General features: G+C 44.0%; 1 pseudogene; it reads right to left on the bottom strand.

Annotated features, from left to right (window-relative positions):
• Window positions 1-14,560, bottom strand: part of LOC149872859 (uncharacterized) — a 152,318-nt pseudogene extending 137,758 nt beyond the window's left edge.
• Between the last annotated feature and the right edge of the window lie 6,438 nt (window positions 14,561-20,998).

Raw genomic sequence — 20,998 nt, 5'->3', positions numbered from 1 at the left:
GGAGAGACTGTGAGATGCCCATAACAAGCCCACTAATGAGGTAATTAGCAGTGATAAACTGAGGCACAGGCGTGGGGACTCCTTATCCCCCTTGAACTCAAAAGTGACTGAGCCAGGATTGTAAATTGTTACCATGTACTGAGAGGAAGCAGCGGGGAACACTCCCTACACAGCTAGCCGGTGAAGAATGAAAGGCGCCGGATGCGCGGACTGCTAATAAGGTAATTAGCACTGCAAGACACTGACTGGCACTTACCTTGAGAATTTCAAAGCTGGAGAGCCCCTCTTGAGCCCAGGGGTGATCCAGGGGGCAAGCTGAATGGGCTGCAACCTACAATTTGGGCCACTGTAAAAGAAAAGATAAGAAAGAGAAATAAAATACCTAGAATAATGTAACGGGTTGGGAGTAGTCATTCTGCGGGTACCAGTTAACATCCCACCAATCTCTTTCCTCCCATAATAAGATCCAAGTCGTGGCAGGTGAGAACCAGAGGAATGGGTGGTATTCCGCTAACCCAATAAGAAAGAGATAACTGATTTCTTATATAAGGGCAATATAGTGCAGTAGTGTAGCCGAGGGGTAGGAAACTGGGGCACCAGCCCCAGATGCCTACTTAGAGGGGGTACAAGAATGGCACTGCTGCCACTCACAGCCACTGCTGCTGCCACAGTCAGCCCCTGCCACTGCCCCTGCCACCCAGGGTGCCGACCCTTGTAGTTTCCTGTACCACTGCTGCAGTAGGGTGGCCATCATAGAGGACAGTCCAGTTGTTCTCTGTCCTCTATTGATACAAAACCCAATGCCTTTATGCCTTCAAGAGAAAAATAGAGGACATCAATGTGTTAGGTTTTGTATCAATAGAGAACAAAGGACAGCAGTGTTACCTCTAAGATGTGTGGTGTGTGCAGCCATGCAGGCACACCTGGCAATGTGGCATGAGTGCACCAGCATAGCCGTGCATGCCACACAGCTTAGAGGGAACACTGGAGGACAGAGTAACAGAAAACTGGAAGGTCCTCTATGATGTCCACCCTATGCTGCAGTGGACCTAATGTATTTGCATGTAAGCAGAGCTTTTGACACTGTGCCTTACAGGAAATTATTAGTCAAACTGTAGAGAATGAGGTGCAGTGCTATTACGATGACTAGGACAAAGAGTTGTTGAAAGGCAGATTATCAGATTGGAGAGCTGTAGTAGTGTTATTCAAGCATATCTTGTGATCTATCCTGTTTGACACTTTCATTAAAGACTATGGTACAGGAACTAGATGTGGGCTTATGAATTTTGGGGATGACACTAATTTCATTACTACCAATACAAAAAAAGATTGGATTATTATTATATAAGAAGATTTTGATAATTTTGGAGGAAAGCAGTAGAAATGGTATGAAGTTCAGAATCAGGCATATAGGAGCTTGTAACAGAAACTATTACTCTAAGGAGGGGCAAAAGAGGAGGAGTGAAACCTGGGTATCCTTATTTATCAGAGTATCACCATGAGCTACCAGTATTATATAGCTGTAAAAAAGGACTAATGCAACTCCAGGGTTCATTATAGAATCATAGAAAATTAGGATTGGAAGGGACCTCAGGAGGTCATCTAGTCCAGCCCCCTGCTCAAAGCACAACCATCCAACTATATGAACCCAGCCAAGGCTTTGTCTAGCGGGGTCTTAGAAACATCTAAGGATGGACATTCCACAACATCGCTGCATAGCTTGTTCCAGTGCTTAACTACCATCTTGGTGAGAAAGTTTTTACTAATATGTAATCTAAACTTCCCTTGCTTCAACTTGAGGCCATTGCTTCTTGTTCTGTGATCTGCCATCACTGAGAACAGTCTAGCTCCATCCTCTTCGTAAAGGTCTTAGAGACGAAGTACTGCAACCATTCTAAGTCACCCTTTATAATCCTGGGTGCAATTCTAGTCATCAGTGTTCAAATAAGATTAACTTAAACCAGGACATGTGCAAAGAAGAGCCACCAGGGTGGGTAAAGTAATGGAGAACTTATAAAAGGATATTTAAAAGAGCTTGGCTTGCTTAGTTTGGCACAATGGTTCTCAACCTGTTTCAATACAAGGCACCTATTCCTCAGGCCCTATGCAGCTAATGCAACTCTCATGCTTCTGACCTTTTGTGACTACAGAAGAATAAGTTAGCAGTTCTTCTATAGCAAAGAACTCAGCTCACAACAAGTCATAATGTTTTTGACACTCTGGATTCCTCTTTGAAATCTGTGTTTATGTTGTGAATCATGTAAATGTGTTTGCCCTCCTAACAGTACTAATATTATGTGGCACCCTTAAAAGGACGTTGTGGCACCCCATGGTGTTATGGCCTCCTGGTTGTGAATCACTGGCTTATCAAAATGAAAGTTGAGGTGATCATGATTCTGGTTTTATAAACACATATATGGGTAAGTGTCAGGGAGGGAGAAGAGCTGTGTAAATTAAAGACCAATACTGGCTTTTACAATAGAACAAGTTAAATAACAATGCTGGCGCAAGACAATCGAACTGTATTTGAACAAAATTTAAGTTTGGATATTACGTTTTGACATTTTGGAAGGATCATCAGAACAATGCTATGGAGTCCAAGAACTTGAATCACTACAAGATGGACTTGACAAATTTATGGAAAGAATAGTATTATAGGGTAGAGAATTCTTGGATCAATAATCAACACATGGTATGAGGATTCAAGTACTTACAGTCCAATGTTAAAGTTGAAAAGTAACTTTTTTCTCTGTGTAGGAAGCATTTCTTTCAGTATTTCTCTTGGTCATCTTTAGGGCCCAGGAGGGATATTTCATTTTCCTTTATCAGTTCTTATTACCTTCCAGGTATTAATTTTGCCTTCTTCTGGAGCATTTGATGTGGCCACAGCTACTGATGGGGATTTTGACTGGGGTGCACTCGTTCTCCTGTCTCTTGGGTCCCTGTCTAGATGGTCTTGCACTTCTGTTGAGGGTCATACAGATTTCAGATTTGGGGTCAGGAAGGGATTTTCTCTCCCCTGGAAAGATTGGCAAGGATTGTGGAATGGTTTTGTCTTCCTGTGTAGCATGAAACGGTCCTCCTCCTGGGATCTTTTGAGCACATTAATCAAATTACTCCTTTGCCATTGCAGGGTGGGGAATTGGTGGTACCCTTGTTTGTCCTTTTTTTTCCCCTGTGGCATATGGTTTTTGGCTTCATTTTCCTAATGTGATGAGAGTGTGTGAGGAGTAGGAGTGGCTGGCTTTTAGAAATCTTTGGATAAATGGTTCTACTTGAAGGCAAGAGACTGACTTGATGGCCAGGGAGGTTCCTTTCAATCCTAAGTTTGAAGCTGGATCCACATTTAGAAATGGCGTGGGACTTGGATCTGGCAGTTGACTTCAGTCCATTATCGTCTTATTACAACATTTGGATTGGCAGGATTGGGATTTAAAAACCTCAAAAAATTTTGCTTTTGTGGGGGAAGGGGAGGAGGCTTGAGGCAAGTCCTTCTCTGCTTTCAAAATAACTACAAAATCTTCTCACAGGATAAATCCTTCAATGTAAATACCTTTTGCTAGATTTGTGAGTGGCAACTCCTTCACTGTAGAGTACTTTACGTTTTCTGAGCCATTGGGAGTGTAACCAAATACAAATATGGAAAAAGTAACTCATATGTGTTTCCTCTGAAATAAAAAAACAATTTAGGAAGCTTATCTAGGCTATTGCTTATATGGCTACCAGTCAGTCATATCTCCATAATAACGTGAAAATACTATACTTGCTTTTAGTGCCAGGACAAATATTCTGCTAATTTCTCACTAGTCTTCCATTTCTCTTTGGTGTGCTCTATATAAAAGCTCTATTTTACTGATTTAAATAAATAGCAACCTGCTGTCTGTAAAATCAACCCCTAATTTAAAAAAATGTGCACTGAAGTTATGGGATTTACAATTATAATGTCTTGCAGTAAATTAGGCATTTGTCTAGTAGTATAGTGGAGGAAACTCATAATTACTTCTGATATATTTTAATTTGCATATTTTAATTAAAGTCCGTCATACTGTTGCATTTTAAATTGTCAAGTTCAGCAAAGTCACTATGCTATGAAGTATATTATAGGTACATGTGAAGAAGAGTCATTCCATTAGCACTTTCAGTATTTTTAGTCAAAGCTTCTTGGGCTGTGCTCCTCTTCATCTCCCAAAATTTCTGTTGCTCTTTCTCTTCTTCATTATCTTGTGCAACAATCCTGCTCCACAATTATACTTCCTCTACACTTTCTCATCATATAATCCTTTTTTTTGCCTTTTTCTCACGGTCATGTTCTTTCATAGGTCAACCTTATCAAGGAGTTTGTCCTTTACATCCTCTTGCTCTGCAGATATCCAAAAAGAGTTAGCCATACCATCTTTCCTCTAGCACATTCTCAGACACTACTTCAAAGTGCACCATTTTCATGAGCTATATGTCAAGTCCTTGGATCATTTCATCTGTGAATTCTGCTGGCAAATGTTCATTCATAAAAAATCATAGTAAAGTAGGACTGGAAGAATCCTCATGCAGTCATATAGTCCAATGTCCTGCTCAAGGCAAGATCTTCTCTGACTCAAGAAAGCTATATATCTTAAAGCTTCTGCATTCAGTGATCTTCAGTGGGTGCATCTACATGTGAATTATCATGCTTTAGTTAATGTGCATTAAATTCAGTATCTCCAAGTGTTTACATGAGCATAGAGTCTGCTCCAAGACACTGGAATCCCAGCACGTTGGAGCAGACTCTATTAATTTTATACATGAACAGATTAATCAAGTCTGCTGAAATGTGGCATTTACCATCACTGTAATCCAGCAGCATCCTGCATACCACACTTAAAAATGGTGGCGGGGGTGTTTAAACTAAAGTTTGTTGAATGAACTGTAGTTCAAGCACACCTACCACTATTTTTTTAAGCACAGAGATGCTGATCCAAGAGATGCAGTGGTGCTTTAATTAGTGCGGCTCTTGGAGCAATTAAAGTGTCACTCCCCCAATCCCCAGAGCATGTATAAGAGCCTCCTCCATTGTGAGGTACTAGGAACATGTTCATTAGGCTACCTTAATGGGCATTAACTAAAGAGCACAGTTTTTTGTGATACTTTAATGCAAATTAAAATGGGCTAATGACACGACACAGTTAGTGTTTCTGCTGCTGCTTCACTTGGCATAATTATCCTCTCTTCCTTTACCTTTTAAAAACAAAGTCTTTCAAGCAAATTTTGTTGTTTATAGCTCTAATTGCTGACTGTGCTATGTAAGGCTTTTGCATAGGTCAGCTGGCCTTCCTCATTGAGGCTCAACAGTTAACTGTCCCTCAGTTAGAGTCTAAGGCAGGGGGAATCTCCCATACAGTCAACTGTAAGACCTCTATCCCACTAACAGCAAACAGCTCCCACACAGATTCTGCAAACTGCACGCTGTAACCAAAGATACTACCAAGCGAAGGACAAACAAACAAATTCACTTATCTATCTCTTGCAAAAAAAAAGAAAAGAAGTGCTCTTTTCACACTAGGGAGAGGTCCCGCAGAGATTCCTTGGCTAACAGTTATGTTTGCTGGCTTATGGCTCACAAATCCCTTTGGCCCATTCCTCCTCCATATGCACACATAGGAGCTAATTTAGTATTTGTCTTCAGGGGATGCACTGCTCCATTGACTGGCATGGGTCTGTGGCTGCCAGGAGTCATTTTCAGGGTCAGTGCCTTCATGTAGAAAGTGGCAATGAGAGCTGCAGAATGCCAAGTCATTACAGTGCTTGCTTACTTCCTTGTTAGTCCTGAACAGCAAGTTGTTTGAAAAAATATTTTTTCATAAGTGACATGTACAGGAAATATATTTCACTGATCAGTCACTATTATATACCTAACAAAGCCTTTCCCTTCTTTTTTTGGCTAATCAATGGGATTACATTGAAGAAATACCTCTCTCCATCAAGTTCTCTTCCTCATGGAAACACATGAACATAAGACTGGAAGGGCCTTCCTGGGTCATTGAGTTCAGGCTGCTGTGTACTCAAGCTAGCAATTTATCCAAAGATTCCTAAAAATCATAACTTCAGGCCCTGACACACAACTACAAGGCATAACATCAAAACCACTGGAACACCTTAAAATGTGCAGAAAAGAAAAGGGCATTGTCCATGCCCTACCACTGCAATAACAGAGGAGTAATTTTTCATGTGTTCTCAGAGAAACTTAGGTAGAGGGCCATTTACTACTCTCAAAAGAGAGCATAAGAACTCACAGGCCTTATAAATCTGATCTACAGGAAAAATTCCTTCCTGATTCCATATTGGTGTTTGGTAATATTTCTGAATGGAAGAATAAGACTTTTTAAGTGGGAACCTCTGAGTTTTCTAAATCCATCAGAAGCACCACCATAACCCAGTCTTACTAGTGGCCAATGTGCCAAGGCTACAGAAGAAGAGGAAAAAATACCCCGGAAAGCAGTAATATTAATTGGAAGGAGGATTCCTTCTTGGTAGGTGACTAGCAAAAGCCCTGAAGCATGGGGTTGTTAGCCACTCACCACCTTTCAAAACAGTTGTCCTTATATATTCCAACATAAGTATTGCAAATAGTTGATTCTATGTACACTGATTTCCAAACTAACTCATTAGCTTGGAAGGCCAAACCAAAACTTTACTCCTCTGATGTTTAGAAATTGTATTTTAATGTCCAGTCTGAATTTGTTCATAACCAATTTGTAGCCATCTGATTATGTAGTCATACAGAGATTTTAACCTAAAATCTCTTCTTCCCTCCTAATATTCACTCCCAAATGTATTTTCTGGAAAGTTATCATTTTCCCTGTCAATTGCTGGCCTTTCATTAAGCTAGACAAGGGAAGCTCTTTTACTTAAGTAAGGGTCTCCATTCCTTTAACTATCTTAGTTAATTTTAGTTCATTTTTTTTTAACATTTGTGACCAGATCCATACACAATATTCTAAATGGGGGTCTCACCAAGGACTTGTCTGAGCACTTCCTTTTCTTAATGAATATTCCCCACTAATATACCTTAGAATTGCATTAACTTTTTTTTTACAGCCAAATCATACCAACAGTTCACAGTCATCCTACAGTTGGCCAATTCATCCATATCCCTCTTTTTCTCAGTCATCCCCAGTCATTTTATAGCTTAAGTCTTTATTGCTGGTTTCTTAGTGCATGGCTTAGCATTTTCTTAGACTTACACGTCATAGCATTTCCAACACTTCATTCCAGAAGGTTATTATTTTAAACTTCCTTTATACTGGATTTACCAGAATCAATTATACATTTCTTACTATTTTCCATATATACAATTTAATTTGTCTTGAATTCATCCCCATCACCACTGCAGCAGGGAAAGCTATAGCTGGTGTGGGGGGGGGGGCAGATGGTGTGGGGCACACAGTAGGGAAGATGGTTGGGGAGGTGGTAAGGGGAAAGGTGGTGGTGGTGGGAAACAATAGGGGACAGGTATCAGGGGGTAGATGGTATGGAGATGGTGGGGGAAGCAGGGGAGCAGGCAGTTGGGGGGGACATTGCTGGGTAGGAAGCCTGCCCCCTGCTGCATGTCCTGCTTCTCTCCCCCTCCACTTACATACCTTGTGCTTTCCCACCCCTACCTCTGTGTGCAGGGCCTCCCCACTACAGCCTCTTCCCCCTCCCCCACCTGCCTCTCCCTCCTTTTATATACCCTTGTTCCAACACTGGCAGGCTCTGTCCCTGCTGCAGCTAGTGGCACAGAACACAATCCCAGCTTGGCCCCATTGCAGCAATGATAGTTTCATAGGACTGCTGTGGAGCTGGGCTGGGCCCAGGCTCCATGCCTCAGGTTGCAGAAGGGACAGAGCCTGCCAGCACCAGTAAGTCAGTGGGGAGGGAGCAGAAGCTGCAGGGGAGAGAGATGGGGGCAGGGGAAAAGGAAGAGTGGATGCCCAAGCCTTGTGGGGGGAGGGCTAAAATGGTGGTGGTGTGGGGGGAGTGAAAGTCCAAGGCTGCACTGGGCATGGGGGGGAAGGCAGGGGGTGCAGAGGTGGCAGGGTGCAAGCAGCAGCTGAAACTCTGGATTCAACCTCTGGGGTTGGGGTTGGAGCTAAACCCAGAGTTGTGGGAGCCACCTGTTCCCCTACCACTTTCTAATCAATTCCAACAGAAGGGGCTTCCCCCCACCATTTAACATGATGGGGAAAAATACCTCATCTTGGAATTGAGTAAATACAGTAATAATCCAGTCATATTCTGTATTGCCAGTACCTCTTGCTGAGGATCATTTGCAAATGTAATGGAGATGCATCTAGTTCTAGTACCATGGCCACTAATAATATTATTAAACAAGTTATTATGACCAATCACGCTGGAGGACTTTGTTAATCTTTTTTCCAGTCAAAAGAGAGATTATAGCATCTTTGAGCATAACCTGCTGGTGAATCAACCTCTTTCTGAGCCAACTCCTTATCTTACTCATAGTTGTGACACTATCTCTTCCTCTCCAGTTTGACTGCAATTTCTTCTAAGAAGCAGATTTGCTAAAATCTAGATGAATCAAAATTAACATTAAAAACTTAGATAAATTAACTGCTCATATGAAAGTTGTCTTTTTATAGAAAAATACTAATATAGTCTGACACACAGTTTCTTAGATAAAATCTTAGTATCTTTTACCTATTTTTGGTTTAATCCCATAAGCACATGTTCTTGGAGAATTAATCTTTGACAAGTCTTTCTTTCAGTATCTTTTCTGTTATGTTGACTTACGAAAAGAGGCTGAGGAACCATAGGGGATGTGTAGACACCTTAAAGCACTTAACACTTTGTATGTTGAATGAGCAGGCCAGATCTCAACCTGCAGGGCCCTGTGCTGCTGCTGGATACTGCCAAGAAGTACTGGATGCTGTTCTTCAAGGCACAAATGCTGAAGCTGGAGCAGCAGTTCCAGTAACAGTGGTACTTGTTGGTGTGCTGATTGATAACTATGCACAAGGGAACAAAAAACCCAAAACAACCCATGCCCTGGCATGCATGTGGGCAGGTCAGGGAGGATCGGTGGCATCACAGTCTCCCTATGTTGTGTGGTGAGCAGAGGAACAACACAGCACCACACTGTTCTGTGCTATGCTGCACTGCATCATGCCAACAGAGGCAAGCATTGTACACCCATGTGCAGTTGTCAGTCAGAACACCAACAGGTACTGACGATTCCAGGACTGCTGCTCCAGTTTCAGAGTCTGTGCCTTGGAGAATAGCACTTGGACTATTCTGCCTGCTGCTTTTTCTTCTTGGCAGCACCTGGTGACAGCATGGGATGTTGCAGGCTCAGCTCTGGTCTACCCTTGACTGACGCGGGGAGGCAGGAACACAGAAAGGGAGTTAGAGCCAGGGCCAGGGCTGGGGCCAAGGTGATCACATCCAGGGGGACTGGAGGCTCCCACCCCCTTGGCTAGCACTGGGCTGCACCATCCCGATACACTGCCACAGGCTTCACGGGGCTGTCCAGGGTTCTGCCCAGGGCAGGCTGTGGGGGGCTGTCCAGGGTGCTGCCCAGGCAGGCTGCAAATGTGTTTACACAGGAAGCCGCATTAAGGCACCGTAACATGTGCATGTGTAGATGTGTAAAGAAATTGCCTTAATGAGCCTTAGGCTAAGGCACATTAAGTTTAGGCATGCATAAATTCACATGTAGACTTTCCCAGTGAGTAGTCATCAATGGCTCAATGTCTACTTGGGAGGTGATATCAAGTCAGGTTTTCCAGGGTTTTGTCCTGGGTCTTGTATTACTTAGTAACTTCATTAATTATTTGGATGATGACAACAAGTGCTTGTTCAGAAAATTTGCAGATGACAGCAAGTTGGGTGGAACTGCAGATGCTCCAGAGCATAGGGCTAGGATCCAGAATAACCTGGCTAGACTAAAGAAATGGTCTGCAATCAATAAAATTTAAGAAGTGAAGAGTTCTACACTTGGGATAGGATGACCACATAGAAAAATATAGACTGGGGAATGACTAGCTAGGATGCACTATTGCAGACAAGGACCTGGGGATTACAGTGGACTATACGATGAATATAAGCCAACAGTGTGCTCTTGTTGCCAAAAAAAAAAAAAAAATTAGGCTGAAAGCATACTGGGTTACATTAATTGGACTATCACTTGCAAATCAAGAGAAGTGATTCTTCTGTTTCATTCAGCACCAATGGTGCCTCACTTGGAGTACTGTGTCCAGTACTGGGCCCCATACATCAAGAAGGATGTGAATAGTTCAGAAAGAGTCCGATGCAGGACAACAAAAATGATCATGGGCCTAGGAGACAAGAATTATGAGGAAAGGGTAAAAGAGCTAAGGCTATTTAGTCTGGAGAAGAGAAGACTGATATGGGATCTGATGACAGTCTTCAAATACTGAAGGGAGGAGAGGATGGAGATGGGCTTTCCCCTGTGGCTGTATGGAACAGAATGCATCTGGAGTTCTGTATCCAGTTCTGGGCACTGCAGTTCAGGAAGGATGTGGAGAAGCTTGAGGGAGTTAAAAGGAGAGCCACACACATGATTAGAGGCCTAGAGACCAGGTCATATGAGCAGAAAGACTGAGAAAGGAGACAGCTGAAAGACTTGGGACTGTTCAGCCTGGAGAAGAGAAGGCTCAGAGGGGATTTGGTGGCAGCCTATAAGTATATAAATGGTAAATATCAGGGCCTGGGGGAGCATCTCTTCACCAAGGCCCCCCACTGTGGGGACAAGAAATAATGGGCACAAGCTGAGTGAGGATTGCTCCAGGCCACACATAAGGAAAAACTTCTTTACAAGTTGAGTACCAAGGGTTTGGAACAGGGTCCTCTAGAGGTGGTACAGTCATTCACCCTGGTAATCTTCAAAAAGTGTCTTGATGCCCATCTTGCTGGGGACCAGCAGTCTTTCTTGCCCAAGTGCAGGGGGGCTGGACCTCATGATCTATAACTGGGGTAGGCAACATTTTTTGGCCAGAGTGCCGAAAAAACCACAATGTCTACCTTGGAAGATGCCGGAGTGCTGGCATGGCAGAAAAAAAAAAGGGGGTGGGGTGGAGGGAGGAGTACGTAGAAGGACGAACTGCATATTAGTATATTTAATAATTATAAATGTTGCCTTTGTTGTTGTGTATTACTTTTTTGTTGAGCATGTTGCAATAAGAGAGAAAAAAGAGACAAGAGAAAGAAAAAGGAGAGCAGAGAGAGAACCAGACACCCACACATGCACACAGAGAACCATGTGCACAAACACAGAGAACTGGAACACACCCAGAACAGACACATGCACACACTCACATCCAGAACCAGACACGTGTGCACACACACAGATGCACAGAACCAGAGGCAGACAAACACACAGAAACAGCTGCACAGGTATGGAGATAGGCTCCTGGGCCACTGGACAAAGTTGGACCCAACAATTCCCTGGTCCTACCAGAGCCAATGTGTTTCCCCATGGAGCTGTCACCAGCTCTGTGCCAGCAGCAGGGGAGAGGCCGGGTTTGCGCTGCCTCAGGGCCCTCCCCCACCATCCACTTCAAGGTGCACATGCACCTACTGGTATGGAGCTGATGCCAGAGCCCGGAGCACATGTTTGCAGCCTCTTGGCTGCAGCTGTCCCATGCTTTAGGTAGCTGCTGCCAACCATGGAGCCCAGTCTGCTTGTAGCAGGGCTTGCAGCTGCCCAGCTGCCTGCTGGGAGCAGCCCGGGCTTTGTGGCTGGCAGCAGCTGCCTATAGCCAAGGTTGGCAGTGGCATGCTGAGCAAAATGGCCTCGTGTGCACATGTGCTGGGGGTTTCTGACCCCTGATCTATAAGGTCCCTCCCAGCCCCTAACAACTATGACAGGACTAGGAGCTATGGTCTCAAGCTGAAGCAGTAGGAATTTAGTTTGGAGATTAGGGGGAACTTTCTTACTATGAGAGTGGTCAAGCATTAAAACAGCCTACCTAGAGAAATTATAGAATCTCCATCCTTGGAAACATTCAAAAGCAGATTAGACAGATACTTGGCTGGGATGGATTAGTTAGGGTTGTGTATTGAGTAGGGGCCTGCCTAGAAGTTATTTTCCCCTAGTTTGGGGGGTATATATGCCTGATAGTACTAATGCCTTTAGCCTAAAAAATTACAGGCTTCTTCTGTATCTCCAAGTTCTTCTCTTCAATCATAGGTGGTCAGCAGTCCCTCAATATGAAGATGATAGTCTTCCAGTAGAAAGAGAAATCATTGGTGAGTCCAGAAATGATTGAAGAAGGCAATCTAAGATCTGTGTGTTCAACTGCAGATATGGCAAAGTTTTAGGAGGAAGGAAAGAATCCTGGTGATGTCTAGTCACAGCTATATGAGTCACTCCAATAAAATCACTATTTCTTTTAGTTTGTCACAGTTTGTCCCTTTGAAATGTAGAGCTTTAGCAAAAGATCTATGTTTGTTTATCTTTACATTTAATACCTTGATCAAAAGTTATTTCCTATGTTTTTCCACAATATCCTCATTAATTAATTATCTAAACTGAGTCTAAAACAACATCATCTCTTTGGGTTGGCATAAATTCCAAGAAAGCTATTGGCTATTGTCTCATCAATGAGTATCATGGCCTGATCATTATTACTAGCTTTTGTTCTCAAATCTATTTCTGGGGTGCAGTACCTGACCCACTAGCAGCCCCCCTGAGAGTGCCACTCCTGTGGAGGGAAAGACAAGGGCCTCCTGCAGCTCAGGGGCCACTCAGCCTGCTGGCAGCTCAACCTCTTGCTGCGGGTAGGCTCCAGATCCAGCAACAACAGAAAAAGAGGATCAGGCCCTTCACCATAACATGATGGAAAAATTGAAACTATAGGTTTCAATTAACCCACCATTTCAATTTAGGGGGGCATAGAATAAAACCTTGGGGATTAAATCCCTGTCATATGTACAAGCACCCACCTTGCCTAACAATGGTGCTCTTTTCCACCTCTGTCCCAATAAAATTTCTTTTACCATCCTCCCCAGAATAATTTTGACCCAAACACGAGTATTTTATCCATTACCATATTTACTCATATATAAGATGACCCTGAATTTAAAATTTCTAAACATGAAAAAAATATACACTTGTTATAATTTTATATTAAATTATTGGAGGGTCATCTTTAATTCATCACCCACACTACTGCAGGGGGGGCAGACAATGAGGAGGCTAGTGGTCTGGGGAGGTCAAGCAGCTTGTCCCTTGCTTGCCCCCCTACATGCTCCCCTATAGCCTTAGGTCCCCACTACCCTAGCCTCTTTACCCTGCTCCCCCCAGCCACTCCTCCTCCAGCCTCTGCTCTCCCCACTTCCACTCTACCCTCTGTTTCCCACTCCCTGCTACTTACCTTTGCTCCATGCCAGCAGGCTCCATTCACGTTCTAACCTGGGGCACTGAGCATGGCTCCAGCCCAGCCCCATGGCAGCTGTGTGGGCTGTGCACTGCTGCTATGGGGCCAGGCTAGGACCATGCTCAGTGCCACAGGTTGCACTGTGCACAGACCCTGCCAGTACAGAGCAAGTGTAAGTGGGGAGAGAGAGGGGTGGGCATGGGAGCAGAGATTGTGTGACAGTATGGGGATGGGGAGAAGAGGCTGCAGAAGAGAGATGGTGGGGTACAGAGATGGCAGATGGAGCAGGCAGCAACTGTGGCTATGGTCCCAACCCAGGGCTGGACCCTGAGCTACAACAGCCACCTGCCCCCCACCTTATACCTGATTCTAAGATGAGCCCCACCCCGTGCTAAATGGGGTTGGGGGGGCGCATCTTAGAATCAAGTAAGTGAATCAAGTAAGGGTGGTATGTCTCTTCTTATATCTCTGTAGACTATCACAGTGTTAATGTATAATGCTTCCTAACTACCATTCTATTTCTTTCCTTCCTTTCTCTAACATGTATAGCCCTCAATGTTCTAGTCATCATGCTATTCTACCAGGTTTCTCTTAGTTCCATATCCCCCAGTTTTGCAGCCTTCATCAGTAAATCAAGTTTCTTCAATTTGTTGCTCAAGCTCCATGCATTAGTGTACAAATATTTCAGTCACTTCTTACTGACTATTAGGGCTGTGTGAAACAGCACTGTTCCATTTTCCTTGAGTTTTGAGGTTTTGACAGAACAGCATTCCATTTCAAATTTCATTTTGATTCGAAACAGCTGTTCCATTTTGCATTGTGGAAACAGTGAGGCTGTTTTGACACTGTTTCCATGTTCTGCTAGATCTGGCAGGGGGTGGGGAGTCAGCCCATGTGGGCTGACTCCCGGCCCCCACCTGATCTAGCGCTGGTGAGGGGAACTGAGTGATCAGGCTCAGTTCCTTTCCCCAGCCTGATTCCAGGGGAATTTCACTGTTTTGAACTCAAAATGAGTCAAAACAGTATCAAATCAAAACAGCCAGTGAAATTTTGCACAGCCCTACTGACTATACCCCACTCACCATCTTTTCACTAACTCTACTCACTACCTGAACACTGTTCTCATCAACTAGCACTTTTCCTACTTGCTTTCCATCTTTCTGCCCAATGATATTTCTTTTTTCCATTGCCTCATTCAGGTTATTTTGATTTTATGCCTCTTGCAAACTGAATTCAGGCATGGAGATTACAAGCATCTCTCTCAAGCTTTATTCCTCACATCTTAATTTAAAGCTCTTCTTATCAGTCATGCCGGCACAAGTACCATAGTGATTTAATTGAAAAGTTCTATCCATAGTTTACCCATAATAGACCATTTTTCCTATCTTCTTATCAAGATGCTTTGATACCTATGATAAATTACTGACATTACTGTTTTTTTAAATTCGTTTTAAAATGCTTGTTATTATAGCCTCCATACATAGAATGGACAAATAGCTTTCACCAATATGCTTAACAGCTGTCATTGATAATATGGTAGTAATCATAGGATTTCAAAGTATAAGTATTTTACTAGGATGTATAAACACTCCTTCAAAGTACATACAACAACTGAAGGATTTAAAAGAATACAGAAGTTGATAGTTTGCAATTTCCCCGTGTCAGTGATAAATAGACACTTTGTACGTAAGAATTCTAAGCCACAAAAAGCCAGTAAAATGTGTGTGGCAGGGTACTGTTTGTTCCTGCCACTTTAAGGGCCTGGACCTGGCAGCTGCCAGGTGCCTGATGAGGGCAGACATTTTGAATCTGGGGCTGCCCATATAAACAGGGCAGTTCTGCTGCTGGAGCCCAGGTAACAACATTGCCTGGACAGAGGGCTGTTGGTATCATCTGGAGGTAAGGGAGGAGTTGTAGGGCCTGATCAGGAGGCTCCTGGTCCTGGGCATGACCTAAAACTGCACCCTGCCAGGAGTGCAGGTGGGCCTCTTAGTGGTGCGGGAGCCACCCAGGAAATGCCAGGCCAGTTACCACCCCAGGGAAAGGCAGGTTGGGGTGCCTTAACCCCTAGCCCCCACAACTGGGTGGGTTACCCCTTTGTAGGGTCTGGAGGGTGGACCCCCAGAGAAATAGAAAAGGCCATAGACTCATGCCTGTCTGGACTTCCCCTGACTGGTCAATGCTGAGGCCAGGGCCAGAAGGGTCAAAGAGGCAGGGGCCAACCATGAGGGACACCCAAGAGCTGTGTGCCTGGGGTTCTGACTGGCCTGGAGGTGGGCCAGGGCTAGTAGCCAAAGGTCCTGGGGGGAACACACCTGAAGAGGAAGCGGGTTCAGGGAGCTATGTTGCCTAGTATGAAGGCAGATGAGACCACCTGAGGAGAGGAATTCAGGCAGGGTTCAATTAGGAGGATTCTGGAGCCCAGAGTTGGGGTCAGTGATGATGATGATGATGATGATAACATCTAGATGCCATCTGTGAGGTTTGGGCTGTAGTGTAGGGGAGAGAGTGTTGGCTGTGAGAGACAGCAGATGGCTGGAAGGATTTAAAGGCGAAGTAACCCAAATTTAGCTGGAGAAAGAGAAGAAAGCAGCCCAGAGGAGGAACTACGAGAGAGCAAAGAGAATGTAAGAAGGGTCCTGGAGAGAGACTTACCTGGGAAGATGAAGTGAGTTGACAAAAGGGGACTCTGAGTCAGTGAGTCTGATACCTGTAGACATCAAGTAACATCCCAGAGACTTAAAATTAAGAGAAAGAAATGAGTGGATGAAAACTAACAAAAAGAGAACCCCACAATTTTGATATCAGTAGTAAATACGAGGTCACCTAGGATTGCTATTTGCTTGGGACCTATGCAGAGGAGAACAGGGCAAGCAACCAAGAAATTGAGACTTCTCAAAGAGTGAGGGAACTAAATATATATTATTTCTCTAAGAGAGACATAATAGTTGTGCAGAAGAGTTATTTTTGTTGAACCACAGATACGATATCTTCCTCATCTCAGGACTGCTTATTTCTGTATCTTATTCCATCAACATCGTGGCAGGAAGAAATAAAGGAAATTAACCAGTTCATATTAAAACAAGAGATGATGATTTATTTTGTGGGTGTAGCTTAACTGTCACAATGTGCTTTGGTTTAATTACCCTGAAGATTTTTATATTGAAATAAAAGGTACTCCTCTCAGTATAATTTTGTTTTTTGGGGGGGGGGTTTTGGGAGTAAAATGCTTGTATGTCATGTAGGTATAGTTAGGTTATCTTGACATCAAAGAAGCAGAAAGACTATATCAAGTATTTTAGGATAAAGCTTGATCAGCTGACAGCTGAAACACTAGTTGAAATCTGATGTTCCTGTAACGGAACAGTATTCTGTTTTTGAATTTAAACAAGACATTTGCCTTTAACAGGCTTATTAATCATTTCAGTGTTAGTTACAGCTACATAAAGTGCATTTAATAACAGGAAAATAAATTCATATTTGTTAAGAAAGCATAGATTAAGACAGAGATGATCCCTATGTATATTTGATGTCCAATCACATATGACTTTTTTTATTTGGTGGCTAAAAGTTATCTTCAGTTCATACTTTCTTCTAGCATCATACAGGGAAGCTTGCTGTCCTCTCTTTTGATGTAGAGCTCCTAATGCACATCACCTTAGTTACTAAACAATATAGTCCAGATACTCAGCCAGTGATTCAGATTTGGATTCGGACTGATTCTGGGGACAGTGATTTGATTTGTTGATTCAGATTGCTGTCCCAATTTGATTTGGCTGAATCCGAAGATTCAATTCTGATTTGGAGAATCAGCGATTCGGCCATAGACTCACCTTTAAGTGGTTTTTGTTTTTTCCTACATACCTCGAGGTACTAGGCAAGGATCATGAATACTGAGATGGTGGGGCAGATGGAGCATCCCACAAGAGCGTGGTGGGCAGGAGCACATGCTTGGCAGCAGACTCAGAAATACTTCCAGTCCACTTCTGGGTCTGCCGCTAAGCACATGCCCTGCCCCCACACATACACACACATTCCCTTGGCTCAGTGATTGACCCCAGCTGCCCCCCCAACCCAGGAGGCACCAGTCGTCGAGCCAGGGGATGAGGAGGGGGTCCCCCACATGCTTCCTGCAGGACCCAGAAGTTGACTGGACGTGCTTCATCCACCCCACTATCTCAGCGTTCATGGGCCACCTGGTACCTTAAAGTACGTAGAAAAAACGTATAAAGTTGTGTCTATGTCCAAATCACTGAATCCCTCTGAATCTCTCCAAATCAAATCAGAGGCTTCTAATTTGATTCAGAGAGTTTAATGGGTCTCCTGATTCAATTTGGATTCAGAGATTTGGCCACTGAATCAGGCTGAATCTCTGCCAAATTGAATCAGTGACTGAAGCTTCGCACAACCCTAACTTTTACCTCCTTTGACCCACACAGTTAGACATGGTTTGGGGCTTAGAGGTTCCTTCATATATGTAGGAAACAATAGCAGGTTTTGCTGTATGTAAAAGAATCATAGAAAATTAGGGTTGGAAGCAACATCAGGAGGTCATCTAGTCCAACCCCCTGCTCAAAGCAGAACCATTTTCAACTAGATCATCCCAGCCAATGCTTTGTCTACCCAGGTCTTAAAAATCTCAAAGGATGGAGATTCCACAACCTCTTTGGGTACCCTGTTCTAGTGCCTTACTATACTCCTAGTGAATTTTTTTTTCCTAATATGTAAACTAAACTTGCATTGCTGAAACTTGAGACCATTGCTCCTTGTTCTGTCATCTGCCATCACTGAGAACAGTCTAGCTCCATCATCTTTTGAATCCCACTTCAGGTTATTGATTACAATTGTCTGAGCCCAATGCTTCAGTCAGTTTTCTATCTACCTTACAATCCATTCATCCAGCCCATATTTTCTTGGCTTGCGTGGGAGAATGTTGTAGGAGACTGTATCAAAATCCTTGTTAAAATCAAGGTACACCACATCCAGCAGTCTTCCCATATCCACAGAGCCAGTCATCTCATAGCCAGTCATCTCATCATCATTTCCTGAGGACCTGCTTCATGATCTTTCCAGGTATTGAGGTCAGGCTGATTGGTCTCTAGTTCCCTGGATCCTCCTTCTCCTTAAATATAGGCACTATATTAGCCTTTTCTAGCCCTTCAGGACCTCACATGACTTTCACATGTTCTTAAAGAGGATGCCAAGGCTCCACAATTATCTTAGCCAATTCCATCAGTATGCTAGGATGCATCCCATCTGGTCCTGCTGACTAGAAAGCATTTAGCTTATCTAAGTAATCCCTAACCTGCTCTGCCATTAATCTAGGCTGTTTGCCTCTTTCCTTATCTCTCCTGCCAACTGCACTCATTACGGTAGCTGCCCATATTTGTGAAAACAAAAGTATAAAAGGCATTAAATATTCCAACTTTCTCTGTGTTATTTGTAACTAATTTCCCCTCCACATTCAGTAAGAGACCTATGATTTCTCTGGTATCTTATTTTTGACACACCTGTAGAATTCCTTTTTCTTGCCTCTTATGTCCATTGCCAGATGCACTCAAATTGTGCCTTGGTCTTTCTAATTCTCTCCCTGGATAACTGTACAATACTTTTATGCTCTTTCCTAGTAGAAACTTGGTCATAATACTTTTTACAGGATTCCTTTTTGAGTATTAACTCCATGAAAAGATCAGCATCTAGCCAGGCTGGTCTCCTCTTGCACTTCCTATTCTGTCACCTCACTGGGGGTGTGTACTAATGGTGTGTGAAGTGGACTGTGTTAGATTCAGATTCTGCCCAATCAGGGACAGTGACTCAACTCGGTGATTTCAATCGCTGCCCCCAGTTTGATTTGGCCAAATCTGAAGATTCGATGCTGATTTGGAGAATTGGCGATTCAGCCATAGACACAGCTTTAAATGTTTTTTTTCTACATACCTCGAGGTTCCAGGCATGGCTCATGAATGCTGTGATGCTGGGGCAGATGAAGTGTCCCTCAGGAGCATGGTGGTGGGGGGGCATGCTTGGCAGCAAGCAAGAAAGTGGACTGGAAGTACCACCAGTCCACTTCCAAGTCCACTGCTGAGCATGCTGGGGGGCCCCCCATGCCCCCTCAGCTCAGCAAATGGCCATAGGAGGACCCTGCATGCACCCCCAGGCTCAGGAGGCACCAGTCACTGAGCTGGGGGAGTGCATGGGGGGGGCCCTGAGCATGCTCCCATGTAGACCCAGAAGTGGACTTGAAGTGCTTCTGGTCCACTTCCAGGTCTGCTGCCAAGCATGCTGGGGATCCCCCCCCACACACACTTCTGTGGGATGCTTTATCCACCCCAGCATCTCAGCCTTCATGAGTCATCTGGTACCTTGAGGTATGTAGATAAAACTTTTAAAGCTGTGTCTATGTCTGAATCATCAAATGTTTCCAGATCTCTCTGAATCAATTTGGAGGGTTCCAATTTGATTTGGAGAAATTAAAAGGTCTCCTGATTCGATTTGGATTTGGAGATTCAGCCACCGAATTGGGTCAAATCTCTGCTGAATTGAATCAGGGACTGAAGCTGTGCACAGCCCTAGTGTCTACAGGTGGCCACTTAATGCAGATTAGCTCAATTTAAGATGCATTAGGGGAACATGTCTACATGTGTGAACCCCTCATATGGCTTTAAAATGATGATTTTACACTATATGAGCCTAAATTTGTTACCTGCCTGTAACTGAGCCTCTGTTACCCCTGGAGGGAAGAATTGGCAGGTCTCAGTGTCTGGGTACTTTGGATTTTCTGATTGTCATTATTGGGTTTTGAACCTCATTCCCTAGGAGAGACTGCTTCTGCCCTCACTCAGTCTCATCTGTCATGACTTTGATGTAACGTGAAAAGGAGGTGATATTCTAATGTCAGAAACAGCTCACCTTAGGATGGAACAGTCTTTCCAGTAACAATCACAGTTTGTCTAGAGCCTGGTCTCTTGTCCAGCCAGCCAGCCTTAAGGGCTAAGTTTGGGAGTTCCTCTGCCCCTACACTCCTGCATCATACCTCTGGTATTATAATCAGTTCAAGTCAGGTCTGTGCCCAACATCGTGGCTGAAGGCACCGTATTTGGCTCCCAGTATTCCCAGGAGTCCATTCCGCACAAGTACAAAGAAAGGTGAGCAGTCAGGCTGCTCTTTACCCATCCATTGATCAGCATGCTCTGTCCTCAGCTCACCACCGCATGTCCCTTCTTGGTGGTTTAGGGGGCTTCTGGCCAGCTCCCATCACCAATCTCTGGCTGCTTATGCCACACAACTGGAGCTGATCTCCCCACTGCGAGGGTGAATGGCTCTTGATCAGTCAGCTCCTGACTCACCTGAGAGGCATCTAAGGAACCATGGCTCCACTCTGACAGAACAGCCAGCATGAGCCAGTGGACATCTCTGGCACTAGATTCACAGATCTTCCTCACTCTGCCAGGGGTGGTCAGAGATGTCATCTCAGGTCTTCTGACCCTATGCCAGGACCGGATGTATAGTAAGTCCCATGTGCTCTGGTGGCCAGGGCAGGGGTGCAAGCAGGGTTTGGGTTTTTTTCCCCATGTCCCCCTGGCTCTGCCACACTGCCCAGACCAAGGATCAAATTTAAGTGGGAT

The sequence above is a fragment of the Crocodylus siamensis genome, chromosome 1, assembly GCF_052110815.1.
Source record: "Crocodylus siamensis isolate JL-2025a chromosome 1, ASM5211081v1, whole genome shotgun sequence".
Classification (NCBI taxonomy): domain Eukaryota; kingdom Metazoa; phylum Chordata; order Crocodylia; family Crocodylidae; genus Crocodylus; species Crocodylus siamensis.
Note: the sequence above shows the minus strand (reverse complement) of the source record. Positions and strands in the feature narration are given on the sequence as shown.